Source organism: Orcinus orca, chromosome X (genome assembly GCF_937001465.1).
Source record: "Orcinus orca chromosome X, mOrcOrc1.1, whole genome shotgun sequence".
Lineage (NCBI taxonomy): Eukaryota > Metazoa > Chordata > Mammalia > Artiodactyla > Delphinidae > Orcinus > Orcinus orca.
Genome location: NC_064580.1, coordinates 116,011,349 through 116,033,281, shown reverse-complemented (window position 1 = coordinate 116,033,281; position 21,933 = coordinate 116,011,349). Strand labels below are relative to the sequence as shown.

At 39.3% G+C, this 21,933-nt stretch overlaps 1 long non-coding RNA gene across 1 annotated transcript in view; it reads left to right on the top strand.

Annotated features, from left to right (window-relative positions):
- LOC125963115 (uncharacterized) overlaps positions 1–21,933 on the top strand; it is a 64,846-nt gene that overhangs the window by 23,721 nt on the left and 19,192 nt on the right. Inside the window, exon 2 of the long non-coding RNA XR_007474891.1 lies at positions 1,363–1,441. This is a non-coding gene — a long non-coding RNA (uncharacterized LOC125963115). The remainder of the gene's footprint in view (positions 1–1,362; positions 1,442–21,933) is intronic.

Below are 21,933 nucleotides of genomic sequence, written 5' to 3'. Positions count from 1 at the left end.
GGTATACTTCACCCCTAAATGCTTCAGCATGCATGTCATTAACTATAATTCAATATTTATTTATGGTACTTTTTCTTTTTGAGGTAAAACTCACAGATAGTGAGTTTTGTTTTTTCTTTTTTACCCCAGAAAGTTCCCTAATGCTTCTTTCCAGCCAGTCCCCACTTCCCCCACCTTGTATTAGTTTCCTAGGGCTGCTGTAACAAATTATTACAAACTGGGTGGCTTAAAACAACAGAAACATATTCTCTCACAGTTCTGGGGGGTAGAAGTCCAAAATCGGTTCTCAACGGAGACACGCTTCTCTCTGAGGGCTCCAGGGAAGAATCCGTTCGATTCCTTTCTTTTCACTTCTAGTGTCGCTGGCAATACTTGGTATTCCGTGGCTTATAGGTGCACCACTACAACCTCTTTCTCTGTCATCACATGGCATTCTCCTTGTGTTTCTGTCTTTGTCTCTCTTCTTCTTATAAAGACACCAACCGTATTGGATTAGGGCCCACCCTAATGACATTATTTAAACTTGATTATATCCACACAGACCCTATTTCCAAATAAGGTCACATTCACAGGTTCTGAGGATTAGGACTTCAACATATATTTTGGGCAGACATAATTCAACCCATAACACATCCCAGGTACAACTGCTATTCTGTTTTTTTCCACCATTGATTTTGCCTGTTCTAGAATTTCATATAAATGGAATCATGCAGTATATATTATTTTGTGTCTATCTTCTCTCACTCAGCATGTTTTTGTAATTCATCCATCTTGTTGTATGTATCAGTCTGTATTTCCCTTTTATTGTCGAGGAGGATTCCGTTGTGTGGATGTACTGCAATTTATCCACTCTTCTGTTGATAGACATTTGGGCTGTTTCTAGTTTTTTAGCTATTAAAAGTAAAGCTGCTATGAATATTGATATTCAAGTCTTATTGTAGACATGTTTTCATTTCTCTTGGGTAAAAACCTAGAAAGTGGAACTGCTGGGTGATGGGGAAGAAGGAAGGAGGGGAGGGAGAAAAGGAAGAAGGGAAAGGAGTTACATTTTAACAAACAAGGACAGGACTTGCAGCAAGTTGATGTTGAGTCTTAGAGTGTTGGGGTGACGGAGCTGTGTCTGGGGTTAGTACTAAGCCTGTAGCTGGGATCAAATTGATGTCTCAGCTATGGGTAGAGGAGGCCTTGGAGACTGGAATCAGGCCCTTGTAAATGACCTTAGAGCCAGGGTCAGGAATTAAGGTTAAATTTGTCGCGAGCTGTGTGTGTTCCATCAGCCCCTTACTATTTTTTATGGATAAAACCTGTAGTGACTGGGGTCCATGTGTTTCAGGTTTGTTTTTTCTTTCTTTTTTTGGCCAGCTGCGCAGCTTGCAGATCTTAGTTCCCTGCTGTGGAAGCGCGGGGTCCTAACCACTGGACCGCCAGGGAAGTCCCTCAGGTTTGTGTTTTTAAGCATCAATTGCTGTTTCTTTGTCTAATATATGTATTTTAACCAAAGATCCTAGAGGCTTAAAATCAATCATATTCTGGTTTCCAAATGTCATGTTAGTGGCCTTGTTGTGGCCATGTTTTCACAAAAAGAAGAAGGAGATGAAATTACAGAGAATTGGAGAGTCCAGTTCTCTAGGAGCCACCTCTCGGTACTCTCTGGCTACACTGGAGTTAAGTGATCCCCACAGACAATTGGAATGGCTAGCCTATGCAGCTGGCTGGGATCCAGTTGCTTGGCTGCAGCCAGCCCTTGCTGCAGACCATGTTTAGTTCATCTCTATGTCTGGTATTCCTCTGACTCTACTCCTGGATTTATTCCAAGTGGGTATCTTTCTTGCTCTTAATGAGTTCCAGGGCAGAAGATTCCACAGCCTCCTCTGATAGCTTATATTATAGAGCTTTATAATATTGTCAAGAAACGCCTATTTCTACTACATCTCACTTCCTCTTTTTATGAATTAGTGAAAATAGAGATGAGGCCACCACTGCTTTCTTCCATGGTAGCCCTTATGTCCTATAATCCTGTGAGGGTAGTTTAGTGCATTAGCCCTCAAATTTCTTTCTAGGAAGAGTAGGGGAATATATCTTTGTATGCTCCCAATCTGAGGTACTACTAAGGGTAAACGAATCAACTCTTCGAGAGTTGAAGTGACTCTTTTGGGTACTTGTTCCAACTGAGCTATTATCACACAAAGACTTGTTTCTTTTCCTAGTTCACGTTCAATTAACACTTTGGCACAAGCCTGGGGAGGGCAGATGGTTTACTTTACTGATGATTGGGCAAAGCTCATTGTTCCGACACTAACCTGTCTGGTCCTGCTTAACATCCAGCTCTTTGAACCCATGTCTTATCCTCAATTCTGGAACCCTGCCTGCTATTTACAGTATGGTCACCTCAATGTCTGTGGCTTATACTGACAATGGCTTCTACTTTACCTTTGTGTGTGTGTGTGAAAGGATCTTTCAGCTTATTAGGGGAGAAGGACCTTGATCAGCCTCCAGGGCTAGGCTATAACAAGAACTGGCCATGGGGGCAGCACATATTTGGTTAAAAGTACAGCTAAGTCTTTTCAGTTTGGAAAGACACTGCAGCATGGTGGTTAGAAGCATTGACTCTGGCATTGGACAGACCTGGGTTTGAGCACCAGCGCTATTACATACTTGCCTGTGATTTACCTCCATGCTTTACTTTTTCACATTTGTAAAATGGGCATGAATATAATATTACTTGTCTGAATAGGTAAACAAATTGTGGTAAATCCACACAATGGAATACGATTCAGCAATATAAAAAGGAATGAACTAAAATGGCGAATTTTATGTTACCTGTATTTTACCACAATTTAAAAATTAATAATGGGGCTTCCCTGGTGGCGCAGTGGTTGAGAGTCTGCCTGCCGGTGCAGGAGACACGGGTTCGTGCCCGGGTCTGGGAAGATCCCACATGCCGCGGAGCGGCTGGGCCCGTGAGCCATGGCCGCTGAGCCTGCGCGTCTGGAGCCTGTGCTCCGCAACGGGAGAGGCCACAACAGTGAGAGGCCTGCGTACCGCAAAAAAATAAATAAATAAAAATGAATAATGTAATATGCCAAAACCATTGTATTGTATACTTTAAAAAGTATATAGATTGAATGGTATATAAATTATATATCAATGAAGCTGTTAAAAAAAGAGAATGGACTATTGATACATACAAGCACCTGGATGAATCCCAAAATAATTATGCTGAGTGAAAGAAGCCAGATAAAACAGCTTATAGCATATAATTCTATTTATATAAAACTAGAAAATGCTTACTAATCTATAATGACAGAAAGCAGAACAGTGGTTCCTTGGCAGGGGGATGGGAAGGGTCAGGAAGGAGGGATTATCAAGGGGAATGAGAAAATGTTTAGAGATGATGGCTATGTTATCTTGATTGTGGTGATGGTTTCACAAGGTGTATACATATGTCTAAGCTCATCAAATTTACAAATATGTGCAGTTTATTGTATGTCAATTATACCTTTAAAGAGCTGTTTAAAAAATAGTACTTTTTCATATGGCTGGTGAAAAGTTGAAATGAGACAATGAATGAAAATGGCCTGACACATGGTAAATGCTTAATAAATTATAACAAAGAAATCAGATACAGAGAACAGAGTAATAGTTACCAATGGGGAAGGGATGGAGGGAGGGCAAAATGGGTAAAGGGAATCCACTGTATGGTAATGGATTGAAACTAAACTTTTGGTGGTACGCACACTGTAGGGTATATAGAAATAGAAATATAATGTTGTACACATGAAACATATGTTATAAACCAATGTTACCTCAATAAAAAAAAATTCTTTAGGGGCTTCCCTGGTGGCACAGTGGTTGAGAGTCCGCCTGCCGATGCAGGGCACATGAGTTCGTGCCCCGGTCTGGGAAGATCCCACATGCCGCGGAGCGGCTGGGCCCGTGAGCCATGGCCGCTGAGCCTGCGCGTCCGGAGCCTGTGCTCCACAACGGGAGAGGCCACAACAGTGAGAGGCCCGCGTACCGCAAAAAAAAAAAAAAAGGTAAAAAAACCAATCAGATATACAAATGGCCAATAAGCACGTGAAAAAATGCTCAACATCATTAGCTATCAGGGAAATGTAAATCAAAACCACAGTGAGATACCACTTCAGACCCACCACGGCGGTTATAATAATAATTTTTTTAAAGAGACAGACAATAACAAGTGTTGGCCAGGATGTGGAGAAATTGGAACCCTTATGTATTGCTGGTTGGAGTGTAAAACAGTGCAGGCACTCTGGAAGATGGTTTAGCGGTTCCTCAAAAAGTGAAACATAAGAGTTAACATATGACCCCCTTCTACGTATATACCCCAGAGAATTGAAAACATACACCCACCAAAAAACTTATACACAAATGTTCACAGTAGGATTATTCATAGTAGCCAAAACATGGAAACAACTCAAATGTCTATCAACTGATGAATGGATGAACAAGATGTGGTATATCCATACAATGGAATATGATGAGCATTGAGAGGGAATGAAGTACTGATACACGCTACAACATCAATGAAACTTGAAAGCATTACGCTAAGTGAAAGAAGCCAGTCACAAAAGACCACATATCTAGAATAGGCTAATCCATAGAGGCAGAAAAGAAATTGGTAGTTGCCTAGAGCTGGAGGGATTAAGGCGAAATGAAGAGTGTTTGGTGATGGGCGCAGGTTTCTTTTTAGAGTGATGAATGTATTCTAAAATTAGAGAGTGGTGATGGTTGCACAACGCTGTGAATATACTAAAAACCACTGGATTATGCACTATAAACGGGTGACTTTTATGGTATGTGAATTATATCTCTCTAAAGCTGTTCTTTAAAAAAGTCAGTCCGTCAATAAGTATTTATTAATTATTTTCTTTGTGTTTGATTTGGGTTTAATGTCCCTTATGCCAGCATCTACTAGGTAGTAATGTGAATAGAATTTTATTGAAGTATAGTTGATTTACAATGTTGTGTTAGTTTTTGCTGTACAGCAAAGTGATTAAAGTATACACATATATACATTCTTTTTCATATTCTTTTCCATTATGGTTTATCACAGTATATTGAATATAGTTCCCTGTGCTATACAGTAGGACCTTCTTGTTTATTTATTCTATATATAAAAGCTTACATCTGCTAATCCCAGCCTCCCAATCCTTCCCTCCCCTACCCCCCAGCCCCTTGGCAATCACAAGTCTGTTCTGAATAGAGAATATTTCTTTTCTTTTTTTAAAAATAAATTTAATTAATTTATTTATTTATTTATTTTGGCTACATTGGGTCTTTGTTGCTGCGCGTGGGCTTTCTCTAGGTGTGGCAAGCGGGGGCTACTGTTTGTTACGGTGCACAGGCTTCTCATTGCGGTGGCTTCTCTTGTTGTGGAGCACGGGCTCTAGGCGCACGGGCTTCAGTAGCTGTGGCTTGCGGGCTCTAGAGTGCAGGCTCAGTAGTTGTGGCGCACGGGCTTAGTTGCTCCTCGGCATGTGGGATCTTCCCAGACCAGGGCTCGAAACCGTGTCCCTGCATTGGCAGGCGGATTCTTAACCACTGCGCCACCAGGGGCACCCCCTGAATAGAGAATATTTCTATCCACAGGAAATATTTAACATTTTTGTTGAATATGTTGGAAGTATGAATGAAAGAAGTGGGGTCTAAAAACATATTTGTTATAAAGTTTCTTGCAGAATATAAAGTTTCTTGAAGCCCAAAGCCTTGCTACTCAAACTGTGGTCCAGCAGCATGAGCACCACCTGGGAACTTGTTAGAAATGCAGAATCACAGGTCCCATGGAAACTTACTGAATCAGAATCTGCAGTTTAACAAGATCCGCAGGTGTTTGGCATGCACATTACAGTCTGAGAGCACTAGCCTGAAGTTTAGCAGGATGACTTCATGACACTTTAATTTGCCTTGTAATCAGTCTGTAAGTGAGATGGTGGCAGCATATTTAATATTGTATTATGTTGAATATTCTCTATATAGATTAATCATAGATGTAATCATAATCTTAAAAATTGAAGGTGAGCCCATTTTAGCATGATTTCTGTCTTTACTTTTAATCTATTACTTTCCATAGCTCTTTCTAAAATGCTGTGATACATTTCTGTTCAATAATATTTCAGTGGTAATTTGTCATTATAATGGTTAATATTTGCACACTCCAAGAAGACATACCTGGTTAGTGTACTTTAAAAAAATTCTTCTTGGAACTTTAAATTAAAAGTATGGGTACAAAGATAATTCCCAGGTTTTTTTTAAACATCTTTATTGGAGTATAATTGCTTTACAATGGTGTGTTAGTTTCTGCTCTATAACAAAGTGAATCAGTTATACATATACAAATGTCCCCATATTTCTTCCCTCTTGCATCTCCCTCCCTCCCACCCTCCCTATCGGACCCCTCTAGGTGGTCACAAAGCACCGAGCTGATCTCCCTGTGCTATGCGGCTGCTTCCCACTAGCTATCTATTTTACGTTTGGTAGTGTATATATGTCCGTGCCACTCTCTCACTTTGTCCCAGCTTACCCTTCCCCGTCCCCATAACCTCAAGTCCATTCTCTAGTAGGTCTGTGTCTTTATTCCTGTCCTGCCCCTAGGTTCTTCATGACCTTTTTTTTTTTTAGATGCCATATATGTGTGTTAGCATACGGTATTTGTTTTTCTCTTTCTGAGTTACTTCACTCTGTATGACAGACTCTAGGTCCATCCACCTCACTACAAATAACTCAGTTTCGTTTCTTTTTATGGCTGAGTAATATTCCATTGTATATATGTGACACATCTTCTTTATCCATTCATCCGATGATGGACACTTAGGTTGCTTCCATGTCCTGGCTATTGTAAATAGAGCTGCAATGAATATTTTGGTACATGACTCTTTTTGAATTATGGTTTTCTCAGGGTATATGCCCAGTAGTGGGATTGCTGGGTCATATGGTAGTTCTATTTTTAGTTTTTTAAGGAACCTCCATACTGTTCTCCATAGCGGCTGTACCAATTTACATTCCCACCAACAGTGCAAGAGGATTCCCTTTTCTCCACACCCTCTCCAGCATTTATTGTTTGTAGATTTTTTGATGATGGCCATTCTGACTGGTGTGAGATGATATCTCATTGTAGTTTTGATTTGCATTTTTCTAATGATTAATGATGTTGAGCATTCTTTTCATGTGTTTGTTGTCAATCTGTATATCTTCTTTGGAGGAATGTCTATTTAGGTCTTCTGCCCATTTTTGGATTGGGTTGTTTGTTTTTTTGATATTGAGTTGCATTAATCTCCAAAATTTATAATTCCCAGTTTTTAAGTGAAACTCAGTAGTAGGGAAAACTGGTATTTAGTGTATTATTTGTTTAATATGCCAAGTAGGTAAGTTATACTACTCAGTTAAAAGCCGTTCATTTTCAAAGGGTTGTTGTGTCCTTGTTAAATTGCTAAATTACATTTTCAATTTTATGGGACTGCTCTTTCGTTCATGTAGAAATTAAGATCAAACGAAAGACTGGTTTCATAAAATAAAACTGTTAGGTACATTAATTTGAGCAATATGTGATAACTATATATTGCATATATTTTGGAGGAGGGACCATATAATAAACTTTGAAAGCATTTTTGAGGTATCAATCATATATGTGCATTTTGTAAAATCCAAATAACTATTTCCTTGCCTTCCTATAGCAATATTAGGCCTCTTGAATATCCATTTAGATGATAAAATGCTTTTCTTGATCTTCCTGTATTGCTGGGGATTTTATTTTGCAATTCAACTGCAAAATCTCTTATGAATGATCATTATTAATCATCACCAAGACCAGAACCTGTGCACATTTTCTTCCTAAGTCATTGTGGCATAAACAGAATGTAGTTTATTTGTGGTTTATTTTAAGTATCCTTCATTAATATGGTTTGATAGTATATATGGCCCCATTTCTTCTTGCCTTTGCTCTCTTCTGGCCCATTATTTACAGAAGAATAAGGACAACTTACTCTTTAAGAATTACTCTCTTGGGGTAATCCATGGAGATTGTGAGGGAAGAGTTTAGGTGTGAAATCAAATGATCATCCCAGTAGAACATGGTCAGAACTGTCCACCAGTATTTTATTGTTGAAAATATTTTTGAGTATTAATTGCATTGTAAAGGCCAAAATTCTTCTTTTAAATTAATTAATTTATTTTATTTATTTACTTTATTTTTTGGCTGCGTCAGGTCTTACTTGTGACACGCGGGGTCTTCGTTGTGGTGCACGGGCTTCTGTCTAGTTGTGGTGTGTGGGCTTAGTTGCCCGGCGGCATGTGGGATATTAGTTCCCCGACCAGAGATCAAACCCGCATCCGCTGCATTGGAAGGCGGAGTCTTTACCACTGGACCACCAGGGAAGTCCCCAAAATTCTTAATATGATCTACAAATCCCTGCATCATCTGGCCCCTTCCTCACTCACTGCGAAGAAGATTTAGGAATATTATAACTATTTTATTTGCCTAGTCTATGTCTAAAATTTAAAAGAGCTCTTTCAGTAAATATAGAATAAAAATTCCAAATGAAAAGAAATCATCAAATTTTTGTTTGATTGGCAGTGTTTATCTTTTCTTAGTATTGCATAAAATAATGTGTCTTATAGTCACTGGTGGCTTAGATTCGCTGAAATTTACTACTTGCTATTATTATGTACATCTTAGCGCGTTTTCCTATTCAGTTACCCTGGCCTGGAATCTTCTTCCCCTTTCTATGCATACTACAACCTCTCCTATCTTTCAGGCCCCAGAAACTCCATCACCTCCTCTATGAAGACTCTCCTAATATCCTCAGCTAGAAATAATCTTCTGCCTTGAATTTGCATATCATTTAATCCCATTTATGTACTTCTTATTTTCATCATTTTATTATAGTTATTTGTGTACAGGCCTATCCCTTTTTTTACTCTGTAATTTTTATTCATACTTATATCTCTCACAGTGTCTTGAATTTAGTAATTAAATCAACATTTGGATAATAAATAAATATTTGGATAATAGACACACGACAGGTACTGGAAGACCTCTTCTCGTCCATCTCCAAAACTGAACTGAACAGAAGCATCAGCTCTCATCTCTTGATTTCTTTGCACTGAGCATTTACACCCCCAGTCTGTAAGCCCTCCCACCAGGGAACCTCAGTGAAAATGAGTTTCTAAGATCTTTTTGACAATGACTGAAGATTCCAGGAAACATAGAGATCAGTGGAGGAGCGGGTGCAAAAATGGAAAAGGAAACCAGAAAGGAAAGTGAGTCTTTGGTGATGATGACAGGCCGACAAGTTGAAGACAAGTTTGCCGAGGGTTTGATGGAGCCATTGGCTTAACCTAGAATCTGATTTTATTGTTCGAGGACACATGCTTCTCAGGAATATCTCAGTTGTTATTGAATTGTCTCTTTTTGATTTTAAAATTTCCTGTTTTAAAAACTTCCTGACAAAATTAAAGGTAATTTTAGAAGGGAAAAAAATCACCCTAATTCTGCTACCTAAATATGACTCTTTTCAACTTTTCACGTCCCATTCCACTATTAGTATACACAGAATTTTGTATTCAGTTATTTATATTATATATGTATATTATATAAGAATGTTTATATATATCTTAGTGTCATTACCTAATCTTTATAATTATTACCTCTAATAGTTACATACTATTCCATTGAATAGTTATTTTTTTAAAGATTTTTTTGATGTGGACCATTTTTAAAGTCTTTATTGAATTTGTTACAATATTGCTTCTGCTTTATGGTTTTGTCTTTTGGCGGCGAGGCATGGGGGATCTTAGCTCCCCAACCAGGGATGGCACCCGCACCCCCTGCATTGGAAGGTTAAGCCTTAACCACTGGACTGCCAGGGAAATCCCTGAATATTGATTTATATAGCATACTTTCTTTAAATTTTTCTCAGTAGTTGTGCATTTAAGTTATTACAGTGTTTGCTACTATAGGTTAATACAATTATTCATATAATACAGAGATAAAGTAAATATTGATGCATATAGCTTTTCTTCATTTGAATTTGTTGCTCGGGATAAATTCCCAGGAATGTGATTACTAGGTTAAAGTTTCTTGTTTTTGTTTGTTTATTTTGTTTTGTTTTTGTTTTTGTTTTGGCTGCGTTGGGTCTTCATTGCTGTGCGTGGGCTTTTCTCTGGTTGTGGCGAGTGGGGGCTACTCTTCGTTGCAGTGCGTGGGCTTCTCATTGCGGTGGCTTCTCTTGTTGCGGAGCACGGGCTCTAGGCGCGTGGGCTTCAGTAGTTGCAGCTCGTGGGCTCTAGAGAGCGCAGACATCAGTAGTTGTGTTTTGTGGGCTCTAGAGCGCAGGCTCAGTACGTGTGGCACATGGGCTTAGTTGCTCCGCGGCGTGTGGGTTCTTCCCGGACCAGGGTTTGAACCCATGTACCCTGAATTGGCAGGCGGATTCTTAAGTACTGTGCCACCAGGGAAGTCCAAAGTTTCTTGATAGGTATCTCCAAATTGCTTTCTGCAGTGGACCTTGTGGTTCTCTTCTTAGCAATCACCATGATATGTGTGGAATTGATTCTGCAACCACCTGCGACTGTGAACCCTCATTACTCTTAACCAATTTGGGTAATCCATTCTTTTTGCCATAGTATTTGGTTGAAATAACCCAGGCCTAAACTATTCAGCATATAGTATTCCCCTGGTCACAGAAATTGGTTCAGTGGTGGCCCAGTCAGTATGAAGCTCAGGACTTCTTTCCATGCTTATAAAACGCAGCAGACTCTCTTTCCCAAGATATTCAAGGGGAAGCACATAGTCTCATTGTTTTGGCAGACATTTTGTAGCAATGAGGAACAGCAGCCTGAGGATGAAGCCAACACAACGAGGCAGGCAGATGTGAAGGAATTACAAAGAAACAGCTAGAACCATAATTAAACTGTGTCTTAACACCTTCTTAGCCCTGAACTCTTGGTTATATGATTCAGTAAATTTCCTTTAAGTGAATTTGAATTGGACATCCTGTTACAAGCGGAAGCATACTGACATATTTTTTAAAGAGAGGTCTATCAATTTATATTGCTGCTATTTGAACTGAAACTTGATTAAGCATTTTTAATTGCTAATTTAATTGTCCTAATGCCTTTTTATTTGAATATTTTTTCCATGTTTGCTTCCTATTTTTATTTTCTCATGTGAATTGGTTGTTCATGTCCGTTATTCATTTATATACTCATTCATTTGTTCATTCATTCATTCAACACATTTTTCTTGACTGCTTACTATAAGCCTAGTCTTAATGTCATTTTCACAAATTCAGACAAATTCTTTATATAGAAGAGCCATTAAGCCTTTGCCCATCATGTCTGGTGGAATTTTCTCTCTGGTAGAGTTTTCCTCTTATTTTAGTCTTTTTGTTCATTCATTCAGCAAATATTTATTGAGCTCTACTATATGCCAGGTTTGGTTTCAGGCCCCAGGTGTATAGCAATGAAGAAAACAAGTTTCTTGCCTTCACAGTCCTTAAATTCTAGTAGGGTCAACAATTAAGAAATAAATAAACAAGTAAATTTATGGTATGTTAGAGATGATAAATGCTATATAGTTCAAGAAAAATAATGGTCAGTAATGAGGATAAGGAGTGCTGGGTGGAGGTGTTGCTATTGCATATAGGGTGTTAAGGGACATTTGAAGGTGTGTATATGAGTGGAGAGCATTCCAGGCAGAGGAAAATAGTAAGTGCAAAGGGCCAGGAGAAGGATCATGCATGTTCAAGGAAGCCAGCATGGTTGGAGCAGAATGAGTAGATGAGGTCAGAGAGAAACTAGGAATCCAGATTATATAGATCTTTACAGGTTATCATAAGAATTTTTTATTTTACTGTTCAGAAGTTTACTTGTTTAAACAGTACAATCATAAAAGTTTATCATTTCCTTTTAAATTTCTTTTCCTGAAAAATATCTTTCCGAAGATATATGTGTTCTTTTCTAGTTCCAGTTTGTTTTTAATTAACTCAATTTTCAATATTTAATATTTTATCCATCCAGAATTTATGTTGCATAATGTAAAGTATGTAAGTCAACCAATTTTTCCCCCAAAGTGGTTATAGTTATCCTAGCAATATTACCTAAATATTTCTTTCCCCATGTTTGATGGTGCTTACCTCATTTGCATAGTAAATTCTTATATATAAATGATTTATTTCTGGATGGCTTTCCTTTTCTACTACTCTTTATTTTTCTGTTTTACATCGGTACCATATTGTTGTTGTTGTTTTTAAATTATTTATTTATTTGTTTATTTATTTATTTTTGGCTGTGTTGGGTCTTCGCTGTTGCATGTGGGCTTTCTCTAGCTGCGGCGAGCGGGGGCTGCTCTTTGTTGTGGTGCTCGGGCTTGTTGTGGTGGCTCCTCTTGTTGCAGAGCACGGGCTCTAGGCACGCGGGCTTCAGTAGTTGTGGCTCACGGGCTCTAGAGCGCAGGCTCAGTAGTTGCGATGCACAGGCTTAGTTGCTCTGCAGCATGTGGAATCTTCCTGGACCAGGGATCAAACCTGTGTCCCCTGCATTGGCAGGCAGATTCTTATCCACTGCACCACAAGGGAAGCCCCAGTACCATATTGTTTTGATTATTATTGTTTTATAATATGTTCCAATATTTGGCAAAATTGGTACCTTCTCCTTTTTCTTCCTTTGCAAAATATTCTTCTGATATTATTGACTTGTTTATTTTTTCCAAATGAAGGTTAGAATCATTTTGTTGAGTGTCATAGCAAACATTTTGGGATTTAGATTAGGAATTTATCAAATTTGATACATTATCATTGAGGAAGGATCTATTACAATGGGAAATATGATTTTAGCTGTGTTAGTATACAACTAACTGAACTCTTCCTTGGTCTGGGGATTTGTTCAAATGGTGATTTTACTCTTTGTGGGGATAAGTCAGTATCAATTAACTTGGTTTAAATTTTGGGATTTAAAAGTTTTGAATAAGTAATAAGTACTTTATCCTAACTTCTAGGGAGATTAATGGCAGGGGAGGGTGTGGCACACCATAATGTAAAATTGAGAATATAGTTATTTATCCATTAAAAAATATTTGTTGAATGCCTCTTATGTGTGCTACATTCTGGGAACACAATAGTGGATAAACAGACCCAAATCCCTGCCCTCATGGAGCTCACAGTCTAATCATAGAGTGTTTAATGATCAGTGGTAACAATTGAAATACTTGCTCCCAGGCTACAGTAGATTTTACTGAGAAATGCTGCAATGTCCATAATTTAGTGTGCTTTCTGCTTGTTTTATTTGGAACTGATTCTGAGGTTTTGCCAAGGATGGCTGGGAATGACTTGCAATGATATTGGGTGATATCCAGAATGTAATATGAACATAGAACCATCATCAAAATATGCTACCCCTGCACCTGGATTGCAGCTGTACCCATGAATCTTTATTCTGAGAGGAATGGGTTTCTTGTTTGGCTTTAGATGAGTTTTGTGATCTCATGCTCAGTGACCCAGACACTATTGTGAATGTTGCATTGGGCTTACGGAATTGTTTAGCTTGAACTTCTTGGTATATTTCCCCTAACTGTTTTTTAATATTTGATTTGGTTCTTTAGTCTGATATTCTTTTTTTTTCCTAATAAATTTATTTTATTTATTTATTTTTGGCTGCGTTGGGTGTTCATTGCTGCACGTGGGCTTTCTCTAGTTGCAGAGAGCGGGGGCTACTCTTCCAGTGTGGTGCACGGGCTTGGCTTCTCATTGCAGTGGCTTCTCTTGTGGAGCACGGGCTCTAGGCACGTGGGCTTCAGTAGTTGTGGCACGTGGGCTCAGTAGTTGTGGTTCGCAGGCTCTAGAGCGCAGGTTCAGAATTTGTGGCACGCGGGCTTAGTTGCCCCACGGCATGTGGGATTTTAGTTCCCTGACCAGGCCTCAAACCCGTGTCCCCTGCATTGGCAGGCGGACTCCCAACCACTGTGCCACCAGGGAAGTCCTTGTCTGATATTCTTGATTGGCTATTTTAATCTGCTTAGGGACTTGGAGGGAGTTGAAAACAAAGGACAAAATGCAAAGGCAAATATTAGATGGCATCAGTATGTAGTGGTAGCTGGCATGGGGACACGGGAATGTTGAGGGAAGATGGCAAGGAAGTCCAAAGTAAGGCAAATGAAGGTTTGTAGAAATCTGCAGGTCACTGATGAAGTTAGACTCAGCCTAGAAATTAATTAGGGCATGCTCAGTGGTGAAAAACTTTCTTTTGGCATGGGTCTAATCTGAGCAGTTTGGATTTCTCAGAAACAGCGGTTGTGGTAGAACAGCTGTTATTTTACATCTGTGACTCTCCACAGGACAAGCCCTGTGCCCTGTATTTGGCTATTTTTCATTAATTGGGCTAGAACCCCTGGAAGAGAAAGCAATCCTGAGTCTTGGGATTGAGAAGAGTACTGACCCTTGACACTCTGGGGCTTTAACAGCAGCTTGCAAAAGGGCATTCGGCAGGGAGGGATGTTTGAAGAGGCAATAAGAGAAGTCAAAGAAGAAGAGGGGCAGGAATCAACAGTAAAACTTCCTATTACAAAAGGATAAGCGATTGGATCAGTGCAGAAGAACATGAAAGAAGTAATCTTGGGGTTCTTGCAGAGGAGGCAGAGTTTATTAACAGCTACCTTATACATATCTCATTTATTCCTCATAGCAATTCTCTGAGGTAATTATTATTATTACCCCATTTTACAAATAAGGAAACTAAGGAACAGACAGGTAAAGGAACTTATCCAAGGTTACCCAGGTAGCAAGGGGCAGAGCTGGGATTCTAGTCTCAGCAGTCTGGTCTTGAGTCTATGCTCTCAACCACTACACTACATGGTCTTTCTCAGACCATGTGGAATCAGAGCAGGATTTTGACGTCATCCCAAGCCCAAGTTTTTCTTTAGTCATTATTCTGTGTTTAGTGTATGAGGATTTATTTTGTGATACAGGATGCTTTGGGCCTCTTGGGGGTCCTCTTTGAATGAAGGCTACTTTTGCATTTTTTTTGTCTTCAGACTGCACAGTGGAGAACAGTTGGATCTCTGTATTCCTAAGCTAATTCCAGGGTTAAATCCATGATCACTGGGCTGGCCCGTGCTTTTAATGCTCTAAGCGTTTTATTTGTATACCCCTTCCATCCTCGAAGCAGCTCAGAGTGTGCAGGGGAAATGGCTGTCTTGGATGATTTAATGTGCTTCTATCCATCAGTATAAAAGCAACAGGCTTATAAAGCAGAAAAAAAATGGGAATGTTAGAAGTGATTATAAAAGGGGGAAATCAGTCTTGAGGAGAAAAGTCTTGAGAAAAGATGGAGAAAGCAGAATCAAAACAGACAAGGGTCTTAGAGATGAGGGAGCTGAATGTGGATGAGGGTCTTAACAGCCAAGTACAAGGGTCTTCCTGTGTTCTGAGGATCTCTGGCATGAAGTTACCAGGGGAGAAACATAGCTATAGAACTCTATACATTGGACAGGGCTGAAGAAGACACCCTTAGTGGACTTTGAGGTATCTTTCTTAAGGGCATCAAGTAAAATATATTAATAAAAATATCCAAAGATTCTCCTTTCATAAGCAACCTAGATTCTGTGCACCTCTGGAGTTAATTTTACTCTAGAATGTGGTGCTTAACAAATAACAAACTTTTCATTTTGTTTATGGTTTCCTTTGCTGTGCAAAAGCTTTGAGCTTAATTAGGTCCTGTTTGTTTATTTTTATTTCCATACAGCAAAGGAAACCATAAACAAAACGGAAAGACAACCCACAGAATGGGAGAAAATATTTGCATATGACGTGACCGACAGGGAATTAGTCTCCAAAATTTACAAACAGCTCATGTGGCTTGATATCATCAAAACAAACAACCCAATCAAAAAATGGACAGAAGACCTAAGAGGACATTTCTCCATAGAAGACATACAGATGGCCAAGAGGCACGTGAAAAGGCGTTCAACATCGCTAATTATTAGAGAAATGCAAATCAAAACTACAATGAGATATCACCTCACACCAGTCAGAATGGCTATCATCAAAAAATCCACAAACAATAAATGCTGGAGAGGGTATGGAGAAAAGGGAGCCCTCTTGCACTGTTGGTGGGAATGTAAATCACTGCAGCCACTGTGGAGAACAGTATGGAGGTTCCTTAAAAAACTAAAAATAGAGCTACCGTATGATGCTGCAATCCCACTACTGGGCATATATCTGGAGAAAACCGTAGTTTGAAAAGATACATGCACCCCAATGTTCATTGCAGCACTGTTTACAATAGCCAAGACATGGAAGCAACCTGAATGTCCATCAACAGAGGAATGGATAGAGAAGATGTGGTGCATATATGCAATGGAATATTACTCAGCCATTAAAAAGAATGAAATAATGTCATTTGCAGCAACATGGATGGACCTAGAGATTGTCATACTGAATGAAGTTAAGTCAGACAGAGAAAGAGAAATATCATATGATATCACTTATATGCAGAATCTTTAAAAAGTGATACAAATTAACTTATTTACAAAACAGAAACGGACTCACAGACTTGGAGAATGAATTTATGGTTACCTGAGGGGGAGGGACAGTTAGGGAGATTGGGATTGTACAAAACGCTATATCTAAAATAAACAACTGGGGATTTCCCTGGTGGTGCAGTGGTTAAGAATCCGCCTGCCAATGCAGCGGACACGGGTTTGAGCCCTGGTCCGGGAAGATCCCACATGTCGCAGAACAACTAAGCCCGTGTACCACAACTACTGAGCCTGCGCTCTAGAGCCCAAGAGCCACAACTCCTGAGCCCGCGTGCCACAACTACTGAAGCCCACGCACCTAGAGTCTGTGCTCTGCAACGAGAGAAGCCAGCACAATGAGAAGCCCGTGCACCGCAACGAAGAGTAGCCCCAGCTTGCTGCAACTAGAGAAAGCCCGCGCACAGCAACAAAGACCCTACGCAGCCATAAATAAATAAATAAATAAATTAAAAATGCAATTGATAAAAAAATAAAATAAGATAACCAACAAGGACCTACTGTATTAAAAAAAATGGAGAGAGTACAAGAGAATGATATAGATGTGATGAGATTGGCCATGTGTTGATAATTCTTGAAGCAAATTGATGGATTCATGGGGATTTATTATACTACTCCTTCCACTTTTGTGTATGTTTGAAATTTGCCCTAATAAAAATTTTTTTAAATAAACTGATTCCAGGAGAATTTATATCCTTACAATATTTAGGGTTTCCATCTATGAACATAGCATGTGTATATTTATTTAATTCATCTTTTTTATCTCATAAAAGAAAACGTCTACCTTTGTTAATTCAATTAAGCCTAGAACCCTTAACTCTTGTCCTTCACAAATTGTCTTTCCCTAGGCGTCCTTTGAAGTAGGTAGCAGTGGAAAACATGGCATTTGAAGTTGGACAGAGCTGTGTTTCTTTTACCTCTGCCATTTCCCTTGCTGTATAATTTTAGTTACATCACTACACTTTTCTGAGCTTCAGTTTTCTCATCTGTAAATTGAGGTTCAAAAAGTACCTACCTCACTGGTTTGTTGAGAGGTTTAAATGAGATTATGTGGGAATTCCCTGGTGGTCCAGTGGTTAGGATTCCCCACTTTCACTGCCAAAGGCCCGGGTTTAATTCCTAGTTGGGGAACTAAGATCCCGAGGCCAAAATAAATAAATAAATAAAATGAGATTATGTAAAGCAGTGCCTAGCTCAAGTACTCAGTTACCCACATAACTACCCACAACCCCATGACTGCCTTCCTATGAAAGAAGAGGTTCTGCTCCCCGCTCAGCACTTTGGTCTAAATGTAGATACATTAAAATTTCCTAAGTACCGTCTAGCATAGTTGAGGTAAGGCTGGAACATTTAACAAGATTGTTCTAAAACCTAGGGAATAAAAATAGATAAATAAACACAGAGAATAATATGAAACCAGATCATTGTATTTTACAACATAAGGCTTGTAAACCCCGTCTTATCCTTGATCCACAACTATTTCCACAGAGTTGGTATCATCTTAGCAACCCACCACCCAGGAGCATAAGGAGAGAACGTCTGAATCTAAGAGCACTAGACTTAGAGAAAGACAAGCAGTTCATTTCCTTGCCCACCTAAATAAATAGGTGGTGCCTTCTTAGTTTCACATTCTTGTCTTTTTGCTCAGATGATTGATAATCTGGAATAACCACTGTTTTCCAGGGAGACTCCATTCATACTTTGCCCACAGGAGTGTGGTCTTTCCCTGCAGACATTAACTTGACAACAATTTTAGAAAATAACACAATAGTATCATTCATACTAAAAATATATATATGGTTGGTTGAAGTGGGGGCTTTTTGTTATATCTTCCAATAGTTTTTATAGTTTTATTTATGTAGGTTATATAAATTGTCTTGTTTATTCTTCAGTTCTTTATATTTTGTATTTTCCATCATAATTTATTTAATGCTTATACCTTATTTCTCTTTTATATCTTATTGAATTGATCAGAAGTTCTAAAACAATATTAAAAATGCTAGAAGATATTTTTATTTTTCTTGTTTTTTTAAAAAAGAAATACTGATAATGATCTTCAGTAAATATTATTTTGCTTCATGTTTAAAATAGATGTTCTTTGTCATGTTATCCTCATTTTCAAATATACCCTTAGCATATTTATCATTCCATTCCTAATTTTAAGGAATGCATATTAAATGTTATTATTTGCTCTATTGATTATCTCTTAGAAATAAATCTTGATCCATCTGGCAAACATTTATTAAGCTTCTGCTTTGTGTCAGGCACTATACAAGGGTGCTAAGAGAGACAAAGATGAATAGTGTCACAGACTAGTCAGAAGGACAAGATGCCAACCATTACAGTACAGGGTGGCAAGTCCTAAAACAGACTAAGAGTGCAGGTTAACCCAGATCTTCCCAAGTGATGCACATGACGGATTGGGTCTGGGTTGCAGGCAGAGCTTATATATTCAGCTGGTCCACACTAAAACAATTAGATCCTTTAAAAACTTGAAATACTTCCGTAGCAAATCACTGTTGCCCTAAGTGCCCTGAGTGCTCCCTCACTGACCCAACTATTTCCTGGGACTCCCCCCGCCCAGACCTCCCAAGAATCTACCAACTAAAGGGGTAACACCTGCTGTATGAGGCCACAAGGACCCTGATCTAATGCTACTTCCCAGAATCCACGTACATTCTCATTGGTTGATTTGTGTCCCTTACCGCTTGATAAATACTGTGACTAGCACTCTTGGTTATGGATGTACCAATATATCCATCCCCTTGACTCTCGGGGTGGCCAGTGGGCTTGAGACAGCCAGAAACCCCTTCTCCCCTCCTCTAGCTAGGAGCAGCCTCATCTGCATACACCAATGGCCCATACAAATATTTTTATTTTCTATCTGTGCTCTGAAAAGTTGGCAAGCACTGATTTTACCTATAGTCTTATACTAATAGACTGCTTTAGTCTGAACCATTGCTTTCCTAGAATCAGTCCTTTGTGATAGTAATGTTTTGCTCCTTTCAAGCTTTGCTAAATCATGACTGCTAGTATCTTAAGGCTTTTTTTCCCCTATATTCAGAGTTTATAGTGGTCTCTGATTTTTGTGTTTTATTTTATCTTTGTCAGGTTTTGGGATCAGGACCAGATTTGTTTCATGGAATAAAAAGTTAGGTGTATCCTAACTTTTTCTATGTTTTCTTCCTTGGAGATTTGAAAATATTATTAGATTTAAGAATTTTGTGTGGTGACAGTTTCTGAATTTATTCAAATTTTCTACTAGTTGTAATATGAATTTTAATATTTTATATTTTTGTAGAAAAAACATCCATGGCATTATATTGTAAAAATTTATTAGCATACAATTGTGCGTAGCATTTCCTTACAATTAAAAAATATTATTTATACTGGTTGTTACATTCCCTTTCTTATTTCTAGTTTTGTGTGTATGTTTTTCTTACATAGGTTTGCCAGAGGTTCATCTACTTTATTAGTCCTTTCAAGCAACTAGCTCTTGAATTTATTTATTAATTCCACTGTTTTTACATCCTCTAATATTTTTTTTTGCTTTTATCTTTATTATTTCCTTCCTCCTATTTTCTCATGCAATATTTTGCTCTTTTTCTAAAATGTTAAGCTCAATGTTTAGTGTAGTTTATTGGCCTTAAATTTTAACAGTGAGAGGTGAAGACGATGCCGTTGTACATCTGTCAAAAACCCCTTTCTCTGAGCTAGATAGGTGTGGGAGGAAATGGAAAATGGGGACTGCTAGAAGCCCAAAGCCAGAAAGAATATGGCAATGAATGTTTTCCCCACAATAATCCCTGCACTTAACGCTTTCCCAAAAGCGTTTCTCCACAGTGGGGCAGTAGGGAGTAAGAAGTGTCGGACCTGGCTTTCAAGAGAGGAAAATGTATCCCTCTTTGCTCTGAAACCTGCGCATATCTGTGCTAGGCGCCCTCCACCCAGCCTGTCTGCTGTTTGTGCAGAGGCTGTGCTGGTAATTCTTGTCCCCGGTGTTTGCTTTTTCTGAGTCTTGCTTTCCTTCCTGCTCACCATAGTAGTTAGGAAGCTCAGCCCTCCAGACTGCTGTTTTAGCCAAGCTAAAACTGTCTGAATCTCTCCAGGGGTCAGGCAGAAGAAGCCCTGGAGCTTTGAGCTCAAGCTGCGACGTGGCTGCTGCCACTGTCACCACCACTCCCTCTTATCTGACTCCAGGGTTTTAGCATTAGAGGCTCAAGGCACAGATTGGCTGTCTCATGGCATCAGGAGGAGTTGAAGGGTATGGCTTGCATGCTTAAATTGTTTTAGGGGTGTGTGTGGAGGAGGAGGTGGAAGGAGGGTAAAAAAATGGGAGTAGGCTACACAGAAAGGCATTCCCCGGGAACAGAGGAAGCAGGTGCAGGGAAGGCCCATGCTTTCCTTCCCAGGGCCCAGGAATCTTGCCTCTGAATATCCCCGTTCATAAACTTGTTTCTTCCAGCCAGGCTCTTGTTATGAATCAGTAGGGGGCAGCAGTCCCAATCCTAAGTGTAGGTACAATCGGAGGTGCCCAATACCTAGACAGTCCTGTAAGGTCTGACATCTATCACTCACCCCTTTGGTCCCTGTGCCCCACCCACACTAGCCCTCTTTTCTCTCCTTCAACGTGCCGAACGCTTTCTCAGCTCGTGGCCTCTATACATTCTGGTTCCTCTGCCTGGAACATGCTTCCTCTGGAACATGCTTCTCTCATCATGGTTGATTCTTTCTCATCATTTAAGTCCCAGCTCAGGTGAATCATCACCTACTTAAAGAAGCCTTCCCCGACCACTTTAGTCTCAGAAAGCACTGTGCACCCCCATGCCCAAGCTACTCTTAATTCCATTTTCTTGCTTTATTTTCTTCATAGAAAATCTTGTTTTTTTACTTGTCTGTCTCCTTCACCTGAATGTAAGCTCTACTAGGCCAGGGATCTTACTGCCTTGTTCACTGCTGTATGGTCCAATCCTATAACCAGTGTTTAGTATATAGTACACACTCAATGGATCTCTTTTGAAGGAATGAATGAACCAATGTGCCAAGCACTATGCCAGATGCTGGTGGCGCAAACCGAGAGGGAGCTCATAGCACAGTGGGGGAGGACGATATGTAAATGAATAATTACTAATTATTACTAATTACTAAATAATGGGAAAGGCCTGGTTTTAAATCTTGGCTCTACCATTTACTGACTGTGTGACTGGGAGGTTGCTCAACCTCTCTGTGGCTCGGTTTCCTCATTTGTAAAATGAAGATAATAATAATAATAATACTTTTTCCATGGGATTGTTATGAACATTATATTATATTATAAAGGGTCAGTCAATAGAGTGTTTGATAAATGGGAGTTGTTATGCTGAAGCCTTAGAGTGGTGTGTATA